Below are 22,000 nucleotides of genomic sequence, written 5' to 3'. Positions count from 1 at the left end.
GGCTCTGCCACAAACTTTCTGGTGGACACTGAGCATGTCATTGCAGCTCTCTCATCTGAAAAAATGACAGCTTCACTATGCAAGGATCCTTTCAGATAAAACATACGATGACATGCCTTTCCCATAGGCCATTCTACTCAAATTGCTGCCTGTCCCCTTCAGGCACTTCTGCTCCTTCATATTTGTCTCACTCTTCTGAATCCAGTCATTTCTTCCACTCAACCTACTCACAGCTAATAGAAATAAAACAAGGCAGGGACAAATACGTAAGGACCTACTAGATACCATAGTCCATATTTTGTTTGCCGTAAATATGTCCATGCTTATTCTCTCTTAACCCATTAAGTCCCAAATTTTTAGTTCTGTCAGTATTTCAATGTAATTGACACAGATGCATTGAAATAAGCTGGGGAAATCATAATCTAAATCTTAATATATAATTTATTCTCACTAATAATATTAATTCTCATTAATAATATTAATAGTATATCACTAATAATGTTACTAATATTATCACTAATCATTCACCAGTTACTTCTCTCAAAAGAACAGAACTCTTAAAACATTTATTTTGAAGTTACCATAAATGGTATACCTGTTACTCAGTTTAAGTTTTTTAGGCATCCCATAATTGGAACAATAGAACACAATGAGAATCTGAAAACCCCATGAGAGCAAAGACAATGCCTTCTGTTTATTCCTGTAATACATCTTATAACACCTGATAGATTAAAAAATGTTTTAATGAAGAAAATGATGTTGACACATTGAATTAAAGTGATATTCTTTTATCTATTTTAATATTTCTGAATGCATAACAGAATATTGCTACTTATCTACTTACATACACACTTGTCATTAACTCTACTAATTTGTGTGGCTATAGTGGTATAAATCAATGTTAATTGTTTTTAGAACACTACCAACTAAGTGAGTATATTAACTTGGTCTGCATTACATCTGATTTTTTTTTTTTTTTTTTTTTTTTGGCTGGGGATCGAACCCAGGGCTTAGTGCTTGCAAGACAAGCACTCTACCAACAGAGCTATCTCCCCACTCTCCTACATCTGATTTCATAGTGATCGAAAAGCCTCTCCATTACATGCCAGTGTGTGTCCCTGTAGCATCCCTTATAGAAAGGAATATAGATAGCATCATTGCTTTAGCTTGTTGGCTCAGGCTTTGTTACTGCTTACCTAAGTCAATTTTTGTAGAACAAATTTTGGCATCTTTGTCAGGTAAGAGTGCTAGTGGTATCACCCAATATTTAGATGAATATTTTCAAAGATCACTTTTTTTTACATAGGCCTCCAAGGATGATAGAACAACTTCTAAGCTTGTGCTTCCATAAGTAACTTAGTTTCTTAATTGTTTTGTTATTGAATATAGAAAGAAATACAAGTAAAAAAAAAGTCTGGCTTACAAATCTCTTCTTTCTTTCTGCAGTAATAGAGTTTCAACATTGACATGACTAGTCACATTTCCCAGACCCACTTCCGGTTATGACCAAATGAGTAAGTTCTCCGTGGTGGTATGTGAGTGGGCATGATGTGAACCACTTCAAGGCTGTCTTCAGAAAGGTTGGCCTTCTCCCTACACCTATTCCTTCTTCTAGTTGGAAAGAAACAGTGCTCTTATGTATTTCTCTGCTTTAGTGAACAGTAGAAGTATCTTTCCTGGTATGTCCCTAGGAAACTTCTTATACCTGGAACACATGACTGTACCTACGTACCTAGCTCCAAGAATATCTGGGAAATTATTATATAGCTATTTTAGCCACTGTAGTTACAAATGGGCAAAAAAAAAAAGGAGGTTAGGAATGAGTAACTGATAAACAGTACCTGCAACAATGACCTAATCACAGGATGCAAGACGTTAGAAGATAATTAATACAATAAGCCCAATTTGGAGGGGATAAGAAGTTAAAAGCAGAAAATAATGAAGTAATAAAAGACTCCAAAGGTCTACTTAGTAGCCATTAGGTAGTGCTTTATAAATTCAACACAATCATGAAAGCTCTGACAATTATAATGAAGAAAATATAAAAGAGACATAAATAAACAACATAAAGCAGGAAACAGAAATACCAACACAAAGATTTTCTTCAGGTGTGAAAGAAAGCTCAGTGCAAATTACTGCCAAAAGTTTGGAAATTGAAACTAAAAGGTTGGTTTTTCTTCTGGTAAAATAAATAAATGTATATATATATATACATATATATATATATATATATATATATATATATATATATATATATATCTCAAAAAAGTGACTCAAGAAGAAACAAAATAGGCAGTAGTCAAAGATACTTAAAATAACCCCTACCCAGATGGTGTTATAGATTAATTACATTAAACTTAGAGATAATTCCTAGGTAACATAAATTTTCCAGAACACAAAAAAGATGGGAAGTTTCCCCATTAACTTTTACTAGCTAGATAATAAATTGCTTATAAAGCCATACAAATAATAGCAAATAAGAATAGAATAAGTCAATTTAATTTATGAACATGTATTTAAATCTGAGATAAATTATTAGCAAATAAAATTCTGCACTAGTGTAAAAGAAAAGGGTATGTTTATAACTAATGTAAGATGCAAGTTATTGCTTGATTAAAATTTATTTCTGGAATGCAAGGATAGTTTAACAATAGAAAATCTATTAGTTTAATCTCTTATGTTACTGGATTGGAGTATAAACCCATATAGTCATCTTAAAAGATGCTAAAGAACAGATCAATAACCCTTATTTCTAATTAAATCCAATTTTAAAAATCCTTTAGTAAGCTGGGAAAAGGAAAAAACAAACTCCTTAATCCACTAAAGGTGTATATTAGAAATCTTCAATAAACATTATATTTCAAGATTTTTGGCAGAGATGTCTAACTCTAACCCTACTATTTGTTACTTCTTCCTTGGTAAGATAAACCTTGTTTTTTAAGCCAGGCTCATGTTTGCTTACATGGAATAAAAACTACGTTTTTCAATTTTTCTGGCCACCAGATATAACCATGTGAATAGTCTGACCAAAGAGATGTAAACCAGGATACCAAGAGCAATTCAAGGAACTGACCTTGTCAACAAACAATCACAAATTTCAAAAGCCCACAATTTCAAGGTACATTGTGATGCCAGCTGTGTAAATGTTAAAAGCATATAAGTCCATCAATATTTTAGAGGTACACATAAAAATCATAAAGATAGGAAAATATGCATGAAAATGAAACACCGATTTCAACAGGAATGAAAAGGGAAGGGATGGTGCTTTTGCTATATTTAGAACATTTTGCTTCCTTAAAAACTAACAGAAACAATTCAGAGTTCTGAATCAAATATGGCAAATAATCAACAGCTGTTAATTTGAGTCACAATAACTGATCCAGCTATTAAAGAAGGTCAAATTATTTTTATGTGCTTTTCTATGTGTATAATATTTTGCATAATTTAAAAATCTTCCATTATATAAAATAAGGCTTGAAACAAAAGGAAGTCAAAATAAAGCATCAGAGATGAATGTACTAAGAGCAAAGAGGCCTCCCAGTTGCTTTGTTCTCAGATTCCAGGATGGCTGAACATATATGAGCCTCAGGGCTTGGCCTAATTGCCTCCTTCCCAAGTAAGTAAATGTCCTAAAGCAAAGGCTAAAGGTAGTCACTTTGATTTGTCATATCAAGGAGAGCGTTCTGATGAAGGAACCAATTCAGACACTCTATTACTAGCAATAGATTATTAAACAGCTATCATCAGAGTAAAACTACCCTTATACCTTTATTTACTGGAGGAATTTTTGCTAATAGAGGTGAACCAAGACAGTAAAAAATATAAAAGCACATTCATAAACAGCAACAAAAAGCATACCATGCCTAAGAACAAACCTAATGAGATATGCAAGACAAGTGACTTGCATGGCACACAACTGTAAAATTTTACTGAAAATTATAAAAGGAAACCTAAATAAATGGAAAGATATTCTCTCTACTCCCACCTTAATCTATACATTTTAATGAAATGCCAAAAACTCAAACCTGAGAAATTCATTCTTGATTCATCTGAAGTAGACTCTCCAGTAATGTTTTTTTTAAATAAAATTATTAGAGAGCATTCATATCAGATATCTAAATATATTATGAAGCCTTAATTATTGAAACAGTGTGGTATTGACAAGAAAATATAAAAAATGGACCAGAATATAGGGTCCAGAAACAAATTAATACTTATGAAATTTAGTAAAATAAAGCTTATATTTCAAATCAGTTAAGTAGAGAAAAACACACACACATATTACACAGTTATCCTCTATTTAACATTTACATATATAAATCCAAAATGGATTAAAAAGGTAAACATAATTAACGATAAATTTATAATACTATCAGAAAAGAACATAGAACAGACATTTCCCTGTTTATGGTGAGGAGGGCCTTCTTAAACTGAAACAATACCCATAAGTCACAAATGAAGAGACTCACAGGTTGAATATCATAAATGTTGAGACATACCGGGAGAAAATATTTGCAACCTGTGTAATTAAGACTAACAATCAGAATGTATAAAGAGACCCTGAAAAACAATACGAAAAACACTCAAAAATTTAAGATATAAAAAGACAAATACAGAGTAATAACAGAATATGAACCTAAAATGACCAAAACACATGTAAAAAGATTTTCCATCTCGTTAGTAAACAGGCAGAATACAAGTTGAAGAAAAAGGAGTGAGACAGCCAGTAGATAGGACAATACTTTGAAGATTACTAATTCTTGGTACTAGCAAGAGCTCACAGAAACAGATTTTCATACACCCACTAACTCACTCTCCTCACTTCGTCCTGCCGCACTGGCCATCTTGCTTTTCCTAGTATGCCCCCCCCCCCCCCCCCCGGGATATTTTGCTGACCCCTCTGCTTGGATCCTCTCTCCTCAGATGGCTGGGTGGCTTGTTCTCATACTCCTTTCAAGCTTCTCTCAGCCATTGATGTAACCCACCTGTCAATCCTGAAACCCCATGACCTGTTTTATTTTTCCTCCACCACATTAGGTAGGTAGGTAGGTAGGTAGGTAGCCACTGAATTAACCTTTTCTGAGTGAATGAAAAAAAAAAAAATATGCCACTGATAAGAACGTAAATTGGTATAAATTTCAGGACATTCTGCTTCTAGTTAAATGTTAACATAGATAAAATTTAGGCACTTTTTGACTCAGCAATTCCAGTTCTAGGTATCTGTTCGTAATAAATATATTTGTCCACAAGGAGATAAGCACCAAGATAACCAAACGTGTTCTTCACAACATTGTTTTTAAAAATTAAAGATCCACCAAATGAGAGGTTAAATAAAATATGGTATATTTAAGTAACATAAGATTACACCAATGTTATAAAAAAAAAAACCAAAATGGGCTATATTTATTCATGGACAGATATTCTGGTGTTATAACCTTGAGTGGAAAAAAGCAAATCACCCAAAAAATATCTAAAATATAATCTTGGGACTGGGGAGATAGGTCAGTTGGTAGAGCGCTTGCCTCGCAAGCACAAGGTCCTGGTTAAATCCCTAGCATGCAAACAATAAAAAAATAAAATCTTATTTATGGAACAAATGATACATGTCTATATACATGCACACACATATACACAACTATATGTAAAAGAATTTAAGGTATCAAAGACATACACCAAATTGTTACTATTTTTTAACTTCTGTCTGTGGGAAGCAGGAGTTTGAGTGAGAGAGAGCTGATATAGGAGTGTATTCAATGTATTTCCATTTTGTCTCTTACAATAAGAATATATTCATGCATTACATTTTTAATTAAAAAATAGAATGTCTCCAAGGTTATCCTCTGCAATGTCAGTCTCACTCATTTATATCCTGAAATGCTCTCTTGGGTGGCAGTGAATGAGATGAAGTAATGGCCAGTGAGCTGGGAATTGCCTTTCGAAGAGCATTGTGCTAGGGAACATTAGTCAAGCCACGTGTGCCCGTAGAAAAAAGGTTGAGAGCCATGTTCATGCCCCATTGTTTCCTTTCCTCCTGCAGCATCTAAAAACAAAAGAAGCCTCGTGTTGCCTCTCCTGTGGTCACAATATGTCAAAAGTGCAGGAGGGGGATATTTTGCAGTGTAGACACATTTCCTGCCTATAGAATAGCTCTTTGTGCTATATTCCAAGCAATTTTAAATAAATAAATGCTTCCCCGCTAACATCAAATACAGTGAAATAAATTGCAGGATTCAGGGTGCATAAATGAGTATGCTGGCAGTCCCATCTTTTAGCTCTTATGTGTGGATCAGAAAATAAAAGATAATATGTGGTGTACTGACCTCACCTTTCCAGACATTTATAAACCTTTACTATGTACATTTATTCTTAATTATTGTACTGTTCTTTCCAATTTATACACAAACATGTTTGTGCTAATATTTGGGAAAACACACACACACACACACATACACACATATTGAGCCAGAACTGCCTGTCTCAATCCCAGACTTTTTCTGGATAAGCATTGTTTGACCTTGCATCTATTCACCATCGACATCCTTTTAATGACTACCCAGGGTTACAACTCACTGACCCATGGGCTTGCAACAACCTTTTGGGGCAGCTCTGTTTAAATCAGATTCCCTTCTCTCCTTCTTTCTTCTTGATGTGACAGGACCAAATCGGATTGAGAGGGTATGAGAATGAGGAGAGTGATTTCCATCTAGATTTGTTAACAATAACAGCGATACCAAAATAACAATAATGATGACTAATGTTACTGAGTACTTGCTATTTGCTGAGCGCTATTCTAGGCGTTTCATGGGTCTCATTTAATCTTCATGACAACTCTACAAGCCAGGTACTATCGTTATCATTTCTATGTCCATTTAACAAATGAGGAAAATAAGATGTAGAGAGATTAAATAACTTGCTCAAATGTCACACAGCTAGTAAATGCCAGAAATGGGATATAAGCACAGAAACAAGTTTAATAATGATCCAAATCAGAAAGAATTGAAGATTTGTGTGAATTCATTTTGGTTTTTAATATTTCTAATTCATTCGATAAAAATAATACCTGCTTGTGATAAGGGAAAACAATAAGATAAAACATTGTATCCAAGTAAAACTGATCATCCATCTTCCCTTTCATAACCTGTTCACATCTCTTAACATGCTCTTCTTTGTACTTATTCCAAAAGAAAGACATACATACACTTACACAGAGGTCTTGATTATTTGTGTGCATGTGTATATGGGTGCTACATTCTCCAGAATACCCTTCCTTCTGTGGTTCTGGACTAGAATTGGCCATAGGATAAGTTTGCCTTGGATTTGAAAGGAAAAATAAAACAGGTATAGTTTGATTGAAAAGTTACTGTAGGGTCAGGTGTTATAGCGGCTTATACACATTATTGTAGACATACTGGCTCACCTTGTTAGTATCAGCTAACTCATAGGCCCAAAGGTTCTCCAGCTCCCACAAGATTTCCTCCTTCAGCTTCTCCTACTTTTACATATATTCTGCTTCATGACCAAAGCTTCCCCTGCAGGTCACCCATATCACAAAAGTGGGAGGCTTGGAGGAAGTAAAAGAACCATCTGGATTCTAGTTTGTCCTCCTAGGTTCCATTTTGGTTTAGAGGCATGACATTTTATAACTGTCTTTCCTTTCCAACTGCCTTCCTTGGAGATTTTAAGCCCCACAATGGATACAGAAGCTGCAGCCATACATAAACTGTTTTACCAGCTCCCACAATTGCATAAGGCTAAACTCTTATAATATATTCCTATTCTATATGACTCCTAGAAGTTCTGTTCTCATCAAACCCTGACTGATACAGTGCTTTGGTTTCTTTTCATCTAGACAGAATCATATTATACAACTTTCTTTCTTCACTGATAATCATGGAGATTCTTACAAGTCACTAGATCCCACCCTTTCCCCATCTATTTCTCCATGTACATTTACACACAATCACACTAAAATATAAGTTTCTAGAAATGGTATATATCATGCATTCTAAGTTTGCATAATCATTTATCATTTTGCTTTCTTCTCCCAAGTCCTACCTTATGTCCCACACCCACCCTATAGACAATTAGCATTAACAAATTTATGTATGCGTCTGAATTTTTCTTCATGCTCATATATGAACGTCAAGCATTATTGCTTAAGTAAACTATAATTTCCCTACCAAGGTGAACTCCCAATTTTTCACATGTTAAATTCTCATATAATCTATTTCTGCATTTTCTGTATTGTCAATTGATCTATCTGTTCTCATGGTGATACATAGTGATTTGATTACAAAAGCCATAATATTAGGTTTTTACATATTAAGGACCCACACACACATACACTGTTCTTTTGTATATGAGTCTAAGGCATTTATTCATATACAACCTATTTTTTCAAATTCTGTTAAGATACTAATTGTAAATGTACTTCGTTTTATATTAATGTGAAAGGATTACCACTGTATCATCTTTCATCTCCATGTTCAAGAACATGAAACGAGTTTCCAATTGTTTACATCTTATTTTATGTGATTCAGTTGAATTTTTTTTCATATAATCCTGTGCCTTTCTTTGTACTCTTATTACTAATATTTTATAGTTTTTGTTACTATCATGAACAAAATATTAGTTTTTCCATGTTTATTTCTAGGTCCATATTGCTAAAATACAGGAAACCTTTATTTTTAACATTTATCTTATATCAGCCCCCTTAAGAAATTATTTTACTAATTCTATTCATCAGGGTTTATTCAGAGAAGCAGAACAACTAGTACCATAGAGTAGTTTTAATTACAGGAAAAGACCTTACATGAGTGTTCCGAAATGTTTGGAAGAAAGGATCCAGAAGTATCCTTCCACAAATATTTGGAAGAAAAGATCCAGATGGGAATTGGAGGAACAGAGAAAAGTCACTAATGAGCCAACCCTCTTAAAAGTATACACATGGAAGTCTGGAAAGCTACATACATACAGGTGCCAGAGAGAAGGCACGAAGAACTGACTGGAAAGTTTATGGGTAGCTGGCACAGCTCCCACTTGTGAAGTTGCCAGTCAGGTATCTGCTGGGAGACCCGAGCTACTTCTGGTCAGGTCTGGTGGGAAGTAGAGTTAGACAGGAGTAGGAAAGAATGGTGACAAACTAGAATTCACTGGCTCTTCTACACCTATCCATCAATCATCTCTGATCCAGAGGATCTTCAGATATAGTGACTTCTGCCTTAAGTCTCATGTGACTTCTGATTTTAACCAACTCTTGCACAAAATCACAAATGTGAGGACTTCTGAAAAATGTAGTTCCCATTATAACCTCCTTAACCTTTTAACAATCCAGCACAACTCTCTTATGGTTTCTTTTCCAGTGCCTATGCATCTTACTTAATTCTCTTGCCTCCCTGTAGTCACTAGAATCTCCAAGGCAATGTTAAAATGATAATTACTATCAGTGACCCTTCCTAAATAGTTCCTGATTTGAATTGAAATGGTATGAGAGTTTCCTTATTTAGGATGACATTTTCTGTTGGTTTCTAGAAAATTGCCTTCATTGTAGCTAAGTAGATTCCTTCTATACTTATTATTTATTGGGAATGACTTCTGAATTGTGTTAAATGCTTTTTCAGCATCTACTGATATAATCATTTTGTTTTTCCTTTTAGATTTCATGGTATAATGAATTATGTTGATAGATTTCCAGACATTAAATACTCTCTTTGTCTTGGAATAAACCCTTCTTAGTCATATTATATTAACATTGTGATATGTTACTGAATTCTATTTATTATATTATAATTTTTGCTTATATATTCATAAATGAGATTACCATTTTTAACACTTTGTCTATGTGAATTGTGGAGCATTTTTCTGGGACACTTTACACTGAAGGCTCAGTAATTTAAATGTATCATTTATAGCATTAATAGGTGACCAGCAGAATGGGAAAAGAAGAGGGGACTCAATGCTGACTCTCACAACAGCTTTTCTATTGGTTGACCTCTGGGTCCTGAGATAAATGACTCACTGCACAACTGATCTGCAATCTCTCATGTCTTTCTCTTCAGCATGTTTATTATTTCATTACATACTCATTAATGGGAAGGACCATCTGCTATGATGTTTTCATATAACAGATTTAATTAGTCATTCATTTGGTGCTCAGAACATAGAGGAAGGTATTTATATAAAATATTGTTCAAAATACTTTTTTGAATTCAGTAGGAAATAAACAGTATTGTTGGCTGTCCCCTCAATAAAATTAATATTTACACAATGCTAAAAGCATAACTTCAATTCCATAAAAATTTCACTAGGAATCCAAGTTTTTTCATTTGTATCAGCCACAATGATTTTGATATTTCACTAAGTTCATATTAAGTTCATTCCATGATCCTGATGTTGTCATCAAAAAAAAAATCTGCTACTTCACATGTCCTCTAAATATGCAGATTTCCTATTTGAATTACTAAAAGCAAGCAGAGATTTGTATACAAATATAATTTATATAGTCCATTTGCTATGGGGAAGAAGAAAGGTTGCTTTAGTTCTTCTCACTTGCCTTTGCAGGGGACAAGGAGATGTATGCTGTGGGGTAACATCAGACTCCTGTCGGAAGGGCTCAGAAACAGAGCAAGGATTCTTAGGGGTCAAAGAATCCATAAAGGCAAATTGGTCTGCACCTGCCTCAAGCTGTGGTGTTAATATTAGTAGAGAAGATGCTGTAGAAATGTGAGGGGGAAACTATAAAAGTGATATTTAAATTGCTATGAAACTTGAATTGAGCCCTTTTCCATTATTCTAGAATCATTACTAATATGAGGGAAGGAGAAAGAAACCCAAACCCAATGAAGAGCCGTAGGAAGCTAGAGAACACATGAAAATCTCAGCTGGTGAATAAAATCTATCACATTGGCAAAACAGTGTGAGTGAAAATCTTTTAAACATTTATCAACCGCAGGGGCTGAATGTTGAGAAGTACAAGATTAAGATGAGTCTGGGGAGGAGGAGGGCGCATTCATGCTACCCCTTTTAAGAAAAGCTTGCCTGCACTCCACTGAGTCACACACCGTCCTGGTGATAAGGCAAGCTCAGTGGCTGAACACACATCTTCCTATGATGTGTATATCAGAAAGCACAACACAGATGTTGTGGCTCAACCTCCTGAATCGAGTCATCTCTAAAGTGAAGATTAGATATTAAACAGTTTTCTTGCTCTATTATCAGAGTTATAACAAATCTAAGTGCTACATTCCTTTGAATATATTGTCCTCCCTACCAAACCAGCAACATCATAAAGATAATAACCGAGGTAGAATATTTAACAAATTTTTATCGATCACCTACTATGTGCAAAACTACAAAGATAAATCAGATATGGTCTTAGAGTTCCAGGAGTAAAAGTTTATGTTCTAGGAGGGAAGCAGACATACATAAATAACACCAAGCCAAGTGTAACAAGAATAATAATAGAGAAGCAGAATTCTGTCAGAGTGTGGGGGAAGGAAGAGAAAGGATGAATAAAGATGACAGCCAGGAAAAGGTAGTTTATACAACATTCTGGTGTGGTCTTGGAGTTCTCATCCTGACTGGATTACTAACGAGCTGCGTGACCTTCAGCTGGTCTCTGGGCTTTCGTTTTCTCTTCTGTAAAATGAAAGAGTTTTTCTATAATGATCTCTCAAGATCTGCCTTCAGAACAGTCTCTCTAATTGTATTATCCTATTCACACAGAAAAATGGCAAGAGTAAAACGGTTCTCAGAAGTAAACTTTAAAACTTTTGCCATAAAACAGTTTAAATAGCACAGCATCTTATCTATACTTTCTTATTTCTTATTTCTGTACAGATCTACATCAACACATTGGAAAGTCAGAAGGGAACATCTCAGAAATTTTAGGGGAAGAAATATTAAAATATGGAAAATTACAAAGAATAACATCATAACATTTAATATAATTCATATATTACAAAGAATACTATGATTATTATAATATATTTACTATAATTTATGTAATAATATAATTATAAATAGTAATAGAATGATTTTTGTATTCTACATTTATAAAACAAAATATTGCAGATAAAGCTAAAACCCCTATAACCATATCCCTCTTGTCCAGTTCTCTTCTTCTTAGTCTCCAGAAGCAACTACTAGATTTTGTTTTAAATCCATGCTTCAAATTCATTTTTCATCTCAACATATAGTTTTATGTATATATATATATCCACAAACAGTACTTAGACTATTTGGTATCCTATCTTCTATTATTTTGCTTTTTGCTCCTACTGCTCAGTATCAGGTTTTTTGAATCTGTCTGACAGTTGTTCTTTTTCATTGCAGTGTAAAATTCCATCATGTGATTTTTTTTTTCCCATATGGATTATTAGGGAGTCAAAGATTATTAGGGGTCCAAGGATCCATAAAGGCAAATTGGTCTGGAAGGATTTTTTGATTATTTTCTAGTCAATGCTGCAGTTAACACACATATATACATCTCTTTCTGAACATAGTCTGAGAGTTCAGAATAGGACATATATGCTAAAATGGAATGGCCTGTTACACGGATGAGTGTTCACAAACTTTATTAGGTATTGCCACATACATTTTAAAGTTGAACCAATTTGCACTACCACCAGCGGTGCATGAAGTCCCCACTTTCTTACCAACATTTGATATTGTCTGACATTTAAACGTCTGATGGTCTGGTTGAAAAAAAAAAAAAAAAAGGTATCCTATTATTGTTTCCCTAGTGAAAACATTTTTTTGACTGTGCCTTTTGGCCAAGCAGATTTTTTTCTGAGTTGTTGCTTCTTTCTCTTGGCCAACATTTATGTTGTTGTATTTAATTTTCAAATTTTAAGGTTTTATCCTATTTAAGAAAGACTTTTTTTCTTGAAGCAACTCTCATACTTTGAGTTTGTTTTCCCTTTAGGTCTTTAATCCAACTGGAAAATATTTTGTGTGAACACTGAGGTAAGGAATACGTTTTTTTTCATATGTGAAGACAGTTGTTCAAAACCACTTTGTTGAATAATCTATTTTTTCACTCAAAGATTTTTGAAGTAATTTCTTTCAATTATCAACTTCTCATACGTACTTTTATCTGTTTCTGGGCTCTTTATACTGATTCGTTGATCTATCTGATTCTATTCTATGTTTTTAATATTTTTAAATGTTGATAGATCTTTATTTTATTCATTTATTTATATGTAGTGCTGAAAATTGAACCCAGTGTCTCACACATGCTAGGCAAGCACTCTACCACTGAGCCACAACCCTAGCCCCCTATTCTATTTTTTATTCCCTAGTCATTTGCTATTTTAACGAAATAAACTCAATGAGTATGAGCATTTCTGATATTTTACCCCAAGGATTTTTTTCCATTGCCCTTCTAGATATCCAAAGTAAGCTGGTGGCTACTGTGGGGAGCTGCCTGTGTGGAGTAGGCAAGTCGGGGCAGGCAGACTATATATAGCACAGGTGGGGCATTAGGCCCACTCCCAAGGTGCCTAGGTGGCCAGTTTGCAAGTTCAAGTCAAAGACTGGAAAAACTGATGACATGATTCTGTTTTAGGGAGTTCTGGGCATCCATTCTGAACCACTGTAGGATTGGGATTCTTCTTTGGCATCTCCTGGCAGCTCCCAGGCAGTGGGTCACCTTCAGATCACTCTCCTGTTTAGGAATCTTTGGGATGACCTCTCTTTCTTTTTAGTCTTCACGAACTTCTTACCATATGGTAGGTCCATTCCTAGTCTTTTGCGGAATCTCCATACTGCTTTCCAAAGTGTTTATACTAATTTGCAGTCCCACCAACAGTGTATAAGTGTACACTTTACCTACATCCTTACAGCATTTATTATTATTTGTATTTTTTATGGTCACCATTCTAACTGGAGTGAGATGCAATCTCAGGGTAATTTTGATTTGCATTCCCCAGATTGATACAGATGTTGAACATTTTGTCATATATTTGTTGGCATATATTTGCATTTCTTCTTTTGAGAAATGTCTTTTCAGTTCCTTTGCCACTTATTGATCAGGTTATTTGTCAAAGACTTTTCTTGCACCTATTGAGACGATCATCTGATTTTTGTCCTTCATTCTATTTTTGTGATGAATTACACTTATTGATTTGCATATGTTGAACCAACTTTGCAACCCTGGAATGAAATCAACTGGATCATGGTGTACAATATTTTTCGTGTGTCTTTAAAAGCAGATTGCTAATATTTTGTTAAGAAATAAGAATTTTATTAATAATTTTATTAAGACCAATATGGATATTGGTCTGTAGTTTTCTTGATGTGTCTTTATCTGGCTTGGTGTTTGGGTGATACAGGCTTTATAAAATGAATTTAGGAGTTCTCCCCTCACCTTTCAATTTCACAGAATAATTTGAGGAGGATTGGCATTAGTTCTACCTTAAAGGTCTGGTAGAACTCAACTAAAAATCCATCTGATCCCAGGTTTTCTTTGTTGAGATGTTTTTTTATTACTGCTTCCATCTTGTTGCTTGATATTTGTCTGCTTAAATTTTCTCTATCCTCTTGGTTCAATTTGGGTTAAGTCATATGTGTCTAGAAATTTTTAAATATCTTCCAGATTGTACACTTTATTCAAATATAGGTTTTCAAAATATTTCCTAATGATCCTTTGAATTTCAGCAGTGTCTGTGGTGATACCTCCTTTTTCATCTCTAATTTTGTTGAGGTGATTCTTCTTCCTCTTCTTTTGGTTAGTTTGGCCAAGGGAATGAGGAATGGATCAGAGAAGAAATCAGTGGAGAAATGGAAAATTTTTTAGAAACAAATAAGAACAGGATACAATATACCAAAATCAAAATCTCTGGTACACAATAAAGTCAGTTCTAAGAGGAAAGTTCATTGCATTAAATGCCTATATTTTAAAAAAATTGCAAATAAACAATCTAATGTTACATCTCAAGGTCCTAGAAAAACAAGAACAAACTAATTCCAAAACCAATAGAAAACAGAAAATAATTAAGATTAGAGTCAAAATTCATGAAATCAAGAATGAAAAAATACAAAAGATTAATACAAGAGTTGCTTCTTTGTAAAGATAAACAAGACTGATAAACCTTTAGCCAAACTAACCAAAAGAGAGAGAGTAGTCTTGAATCTACTCTATCTTCTTTTTCTCTTTATAATCTTAATGTACTTTACAGGAAACTTATGAAGAAGTAAGTTAAACTCAAACGTGCACATGAGTAGTCATTTCAAAGGATTCAAAAGGCTTTTTGAGATCTCTGGATAAACTTCCCAAATCATACTCTTTGTGTTTGGTTTTGCCCAAAACTATGTCTGATTTGTAGCCCAAACCCAGATTTCTTCATTAATTCAGTACACATTTATTGAATTTTTGTTCAAGGTACTTTACTAAGCACTTTAGGAGGTATTAATTGACCACTTTAGAATCCCTACCTTTGTAAAACTTATCAGTCACTGGGGAAGTAAAAACATTAAATTCTGACCATTTGCATTTTAGTGCCTTCTCAGGAGCACAAACTAAGGAAGTTCCCAGAAAAGTAATACAAAATCTCTACTTGGGAAAGCAGGGAAAGTGAAATTCAAGTCAGGCATTGGGGGACTTCTAAAAGCAGAAATAATGGAGGAAGAACAAAATTATTGACAGAAGGCAAGTGGAAATATTTGGGAAACAGGAAACATGACCATTTGGAAAAGGGGTTCTAAAGAGTAATAGGTTTAGGCATTGGGTGAAGGATGTGAATCCTTATACTTAATTTGGAGCCATGTGTATATCCACAGAAGATTTAAATGGGAATAACAGATTAGAACTGTATTTTGGGAAGATTGTCACTAGTACATGAAGTGGTATGGAAGTAGTTTAGAACTTTGGAGAAGTTGTGAAACTTCATAGGAAGCTTTACCATATTGCGTTTGAGGTAATGAGGGTTGGATAAGAGCTAGCTTAAGAAGGAAGAAAACCATAGTCTAGTTGGCTGGTCAAAAATCCTGGATTTTCGTCCTAATTTATTTATAATTTTGGGGTTACAAATTTTGGTGGGTGTAGCTACTTTGAACAGAGTGTGGTAGAACCAAGTGGGCCCATGTAATGACCATCCTATTTTCTCATCAAATTTTTCTCCATGGGAAGAGTCAGGACAGGACAGTGTCTTCAGGAAAATGAAGCATGTTAGGATATCTGATTCAGAGAGACTTGGAGAAAGAACAGTTTCGAATGTAACATAGAGCAAGATATATAACTTCCTGACTCTATTTCCTTGTCTATAAAATAGGGACAATAATACTTACTTCAAAGTTTCCTGCCCCAAGAATTTAAGACCTATTGACTTCTTGCATATGAAATATCAACACAGTATGAAGAATAGAGCAAGTGCTAAGTAGTAACCCATATTTTCTTCCCTGATTGCTATTTCTAAACCTTGACAAGACCAATTTTTGTGTGAGAATAACTTAAAGACTCATACATATGTACTACGAAGTTGTTCACATAAATCAATCTCTTCAACCTTCCTTATTTTCACTTCATATTTCAGCAATTATTTTTATAAAGCACTGCTTGGATAAATCAGAAAAGATACTTTACTTGAAAAATTTTCAATCCATATAAAAATCTTAAAAGTGATGTGGGCAAAATAAATGTAAGAATGGCCAAATTTTGAACAGAAAGTGTATACCTCACTACTCAATGAACTTGATTCTTAAAATCCTCAGTTAACTCAAATTCTATAAATTTAATTCTCAGAATTTCATCTTCAAGTTAGTTTGAATTATAACTTCACAACATTTATTCAATAAATCTTCTATTGACAACCCCCCCGAACATGTTAGTTTCAGTTTAATCATCCTGTTGTATAATTTATAATCTATATAAACAAATACAAATGCTTTGACCATTTACAGAAAGTCTGCTGAGCTTTTAAAAATATAATACATATCATCCCTTTGTAACTTTCATGATGCAATTTATATTTTGTACTGTTTGCTCATAAGTTTTTTAAATATTTTTATTTATTCCTTTATTTTTAAATAAGATCTATGAAGGTGAAGAACACATTGACTTGGTTCTCTACTGTTTTATCAACATTTAGCAGAGGACCTAGAACAAAGCACGCATTCAATGAATATTTGTTCAATGAATAAGTAGCACAGGTAAATCACACTCCTACACACAGACTTTAACTGTGATTTGAATACACAATGTGTTCAAAATAGTATATACCTGCCCTCAGTAAGCTTGTAACCCAGTAAAAGTGCAGAGATAGTGAGGCGATTCCGTAATTGTTTGTTAAGTGCTATTATGAGTTAACACTGGATACCAGGTGCTGTGGGGCTTTTAGCGACATGTAGAAGAAGAGTTGAATGCCTGAACATTAACTCAAAATAAACATGCCATTCAGAAAGACAAGTATCACATGTTTTCTCTCATATGTAGAATCTAGAAAAAGAAAAGACAACATGAATGTCGAAGAGAGACTTAGTGAAAAGAAAGGGGTTTGGGGGAGCAGGAGGGGAGGGCAAAGGTGGGTAATGGGTTGTAAATGATCAGAATGTTGTACGCATGTTCAAATATGTTACAATGGCATCCATCGTCCTGTAAAATTATTATGTGCTAATATCAGGGCTTTTAAAAAAGATTAATATACCATTTGTTGCTCTTGCATATGAAGATTAATTTATAATCTACTATTTATAAACCACAAAACACTGATTTTACAAAACTATAAATTTCAGAAAAATAAGGGAGTGGGGTGGAGGAGAAGGGAAGACAGGGAAAGTGCTGAGGACTGAATTAGAGCCAATTATATTCCATGCTTTTGTGATTATGCCAAAACATACCCTAATGTTGTATGTAACTAAGAAAAAATCAATAAAAAATAACCAAGTGGGGGACCTGCTTCATTTATTCACTTCCTTACTTTTCTGGTAATTATAATCCACTTTTATTAATTCATTGACTCTCTCTTGGTCTCCCTAGTGATTAACCAAGACCATTACATTTGCTCTACTTCATGACTATAGGTTGCAGCCCTCACTTCCAAGAAATTCCTCACAAATTCATGTTGGTTCTTCACCACAGTGACAAGCTCAGCAGGAGGATCAAGATGCAACAGCCCAAATCTATCACGTACTTGGAAATTCTCTCCAAGTTCATAGTTAGTAACTAGATCAGATAAAATGTATGATACCATATTTTATAGATACCCATCTACTACTGTTTATTTTAGAATTCTTTGAAACCATAAGTCATAAGTAAACATATGCTTAAGGAAAGACCAGTTATGCAATCAGACATTCCACGCCAGATACTTTCATTTGTAAAGGTGGAGTATTCAGGTAAAAATGCCATACAACTGGCATATTCAAAACTAAGGAAATTGGGGAGTATTTAGTTCATTCAACAATTCTTTCTGCTCCTAAATTACAAGGGAGTAACTAAGTCACTGCCTCAATTGATATTAGTTTTAATGGAGACTGTGACTATATAGATCCTTGCCAGTGTCAGATGAATAAAGGAATTGGTCATTTGGGATATAGTTATGAAGAGTAAATTAAGAAAGGCTTTGTTTTTTCCTTTTGTTTTGCCAAATGCTTCTTGAAATTTGAATAAGATGACAGAAAATTTTGACACGTTAATTTCTGATATTAGTATATAACTTCTTATAAAATTGCCTTCATTATATTATTCTAGTCTAAAGCATCTCCTCTTTAAACTGGATATGTGGGGTTATAATGGAATGCTATTTTAAAATGTGGTTTGCATGTCAGTCAACAAGCATACATATAAATATTTAGGAAACTCACAGGCCTCAGTTTTGATTGTTGTAAGGTGGACTAAATTCTATCATCACAGGTTTGTTGAGAAGGTAATTTATGTGGATGATTCTAATGTAGTGCCTGGCACTTCCTTAGAATATAAATGTTTATTTTATTTCTCTTCTGCTTGGCAAGGAGGAAGCCTTATGTATTATCTATTTCAAACACCCACTTAGCTGGAAGTATCTTGCTTCTGCTCCAGTGAAGATACTCAATGCCTGAAAAATCTTTGCCTTTACCAGGAGGTTCTTGTCCTTCTAGAAGACCAGGAGATCTTCAATGCCAGTTGGGATCCATCTTTAGAGTTACTTGGTTTGCTTTCACTTCCTCTATCCTGAGATTATCCTTCTGATCAGATGATGGAAATGCCAAAGAGATTCTCTTTTTAAAAAATGTTAGTTTTCTAATTTGTTAAAGAACCATCCATTCTTTTGTTGTTCTTCCATTTACTCATTCATCAAGAATATATTATGTGCCCAGCACTGTTCTAGGTGGGAAGAATACAGAAGAGACTAAGCCTGATGCTTTCAAAGGTCTCTCAAGCCACAGTCAGCCAACTACATTGTTCTGGGCCCAACGCAAAGCAGAACATGGCAGAGGGTGTGGTGGAGGAAAGCTGCTCAACTCATGGCAGCCAGGAAGCAGAGAGAGCCCTTTCAGTTATTTAAAAAATTGAAGTGCACAAAATAATGTGAAAGAAAATAATTTTGAGTCATCATAATCAAGAAAACAAAAATTAACACAAGTGATCAAAATAAGGGTTTTTTTAGACATTGAGAATAACAGAAATTTTAGTACCCAAAGACCTCTCTATGAAATAATTATTTAAGGCTATATAGTAGCAAACCAAAATAAATATAAGAATAAGGAAGATATGAAGTACCAGATACACAAGGCCCTGGGTTCAATCCCCAGCACCACCAAAAAAAAAAACACAGAAGTTTGAATAAGCTTGACACAAATAGAATTTTAAAGGTGAGAACTTTGTGGAAATTTGTCCATATAAGCACACAATGCTAGAGGGCTCCAGAAGAGATACCCACTGGAAAAAGAAGCAGGTTGGTGAATTGACATATTTGACCCGTACAGAAGGAGGATTGCAACTCTGTCAGTTTGAGAGAAGTTGTTATTGAAAATTAAGCAGATGAAAAATCATGTAATTACTCCAGGGAAAATAAAAAGTTGTAGAACAAAGAAATGCAATGATAGTACACTCTATGACTCAGTTGTCAGTAATATCCCCATGGTGATGATAGTGTAAACACTGAATAATGTCTTAATAAGAATTTGTTCTAAGACCACATTGAGAAGCTGGCCGAGAGGATGCATGAGTGTGTAAGGACATGCACAAGATGTGGGGTGACATAAGAGAGCTAAAGCCTTATCTTACACTCCACTCCATGAAGTCAGGATGACATGCCTGAAGTAGAAGAAAAAATCAAGATGTTGTAATACCAGCATGTTCTTTGGAAATATTGAGAACAATTACAGAAGAAATGTCTTAAATATTTTAAAATCATTGACTCTAGAGAGTGGAGCAGGGAGTTGCTGTTTTCCATTATAATTTATATGATATTTTGACTTTCCAAACACATCTATTTAAAAATCTTAAGAACAAAATTTAAGTAAATAGGTCATCAAAATCACATTGAATCTGGCTGGCGATATAGCTCAGTTGGTAGAGTACTGCCTCATAAGCACAAGGCCCTGGGTTCAACCCCCAGCACTGAAAAAAAAAAAAAAAAAATCACATTGAACCTGAAAAAGCAATTGACTATTGGTACCTAATCATCATAGTAAATTATATGTAATCAAGTTAACTGAAGATCAAGTACAAAAGACCCAGCACACCAATGAGTAATGTGGAGATAAATGAAGCAGCTGGCTTTGTCTAACCTGACATACCCAGGATATTTTTCTGTTATGACAAATATTTTTGAACATCTCTTGTTATGAATTTAAAATTAGGTAATTTGTCAGTGAAATACTATTAGTATGTTTTATGGTCATTTTAACTTAAAATCTTAGTTTATCATAAAATGGGAATAATGATTTTTACCCTTCTCATAAGATTGTTGTAAGGAATAAATAAAGTGATACATGTCACCTGTTAATCTTACTAATGTTCAGAAGGGACTCGATGATTATTAGGCATTATTATTGTTTAATAATATAATATTAACATTAGTCTGATTTTCAATATAAAATACATTTTAATATTTCAACAAGCAAAAATATTTTGAATTTATGTCCAGTTGCATTGGACAATGCTGTGATATCTGAGTTCACTTGCAGTTATTAATATTGATTACTAAAATTCAATCATTATGGATGATGTTGACACCAAAGTAGTAATTCCAGGTTTTTGGTGTTAGGTATTGAGCTAAGCATATGATCAACACTAATATCCTATCATTATGAGTAGTGAATGGATGATTTTAACCTGTACTTAATTATGGACAAATGATATTTTGTTTGTATGTGCCTATTCTCTGCGCTTTCTAGGTTCTATGGAGAAGCCTAAGATTTTTGAAGCCAAAGGCTATGGTTCACATTCCCGATGGCGTCTCCCCAAAGAACGACATCAACCAAGGGAAAAGCACCAGCGAGAGTCGGGTGCAATTCCAGATGGTGCCACTCCTTCACAATGTGTCAAAGCATGCGTGTCTGATGTGTTCAGATCATAAAGATGGAGACTGGAAGGAAGAAACAGCCGTTTGGTGAGTTCTACATGTCATGTGGATCTCAACAGTTAATCCTTTCTTTTATTTTTACAGACTGCATTTTGATTCATTGTACACAAATGGGGTACAACGTTTTGTTTCTGTGATTGTGCACGATGTAGATGCATACCGTTCATGTAATCATATGTGTACATAGGGTGATGATGTCTGTCTCATTCTACCATCTTTCATACTCCCACCCAATTCTCCCTCTCATTTATTCCTCCATTCTTCTCTCACCCCCCCACCCTCCCCACCTCCATTATGAATCATTATCCACTTATCAGGGAAAACATTCAGCCTTTGGTTTTTTTGGGATTAACTTATTTCACTTAGCATGATATTCTCCAAGTCTATCCATTTATCTGTAAATGCCATAATATTGTTCTTCTTTAAGGCTGAATAATATTCCATTGTGTATATATACCACAGTTTCTTTATCCATTCATCTGTTGAAGGGCATC

This window comes from Sciurus vulgaris, assembly GCF_902686455.1.
Source record: "Sciurus vulgaris genome assembly, chromosome: 17".
Lineage (NCBI taxonomy): Eukaryota > Metazoa > Chordata > Mammalia > Rodentia > Sciuridae > Sciurus > Sciurus vulgaris.
Note: the sequence above shows the minus strand (reverse complement) of the source record.